Below are 770 nucleotides of genomic sequence, written 5' to 3'. Positions count from 1 at the left end.
CTCTCTTTAACAGAATATATTATTTCTTGTTACGGAGCCCGTAAAGGAGTTGTGGATACCGCTATCCGAACATCAGATGCAGGATATCTTACGCGCAGACTTGTTGAAGTAGTTCAACACATTGTTGTACGTCGAACGGATTGTGGCACCGTTCGAGGTATTTCTGTAAGTCCTCGAAATGGGATGATGACGGACARGATTTTTATCCAAACATTAATTGGGCGTGTATTAGCAGATGATATATATATAGGTTCGCGATGCATTGCTACTAGAAATCAAGATATTGGGGTTGGACTTGTCAATAGATTAATAACTTTTAGAATACAACCAATCTCTATTCGAACCCCCTTCACTTGTAGGAGCCCATCTTGGATTTGTCAATTATGTTATGGCCGGAGTCCAACTCATGACGACCTGCTCCAATTGGGAGAAGTTGTAGGTATTATTGCAGGTCAATCTATTGGAGAACCGGGCACTCAATTAACATTAAGAACTTTTCATACCGGCGGAGTATTCACAGGAGGTACTGAAGAACATGTGCGAACCCCTTCTAATGGAAAAATAAAATTCAATGAGGATTTGGTTCATCCGACACGTACATGTCATGGGCATCCTGCTTTTCTATGTTCTAGAGACTTGTATGTAACTATTGAGAGTGAAGATATTATACACAATGTGTATATTCCGCCCAAAAGTTTTCTTTTAGTTCAAAACGATCAATATGTAGAATCAGAACAAGTGATTGCTGAGATTCGCGYGAGAACATCCAC

This window comes from Cynara cardunculus (assembly GCF_001531365.2).
Source record: "Cynara cardunculus var. scolymus isolate 2C chromosome LG 10, CcrdV1, whole genome shotgun sequence".
NCBI lineage: Eukaryota > Viridiplantae > Streptophyta > Magnoliopsida > Asterales > Asteraceae > Cynara > Cynara cardunculus.
This window is presented reverse-complemented; position numbering follows the sequence as displayed.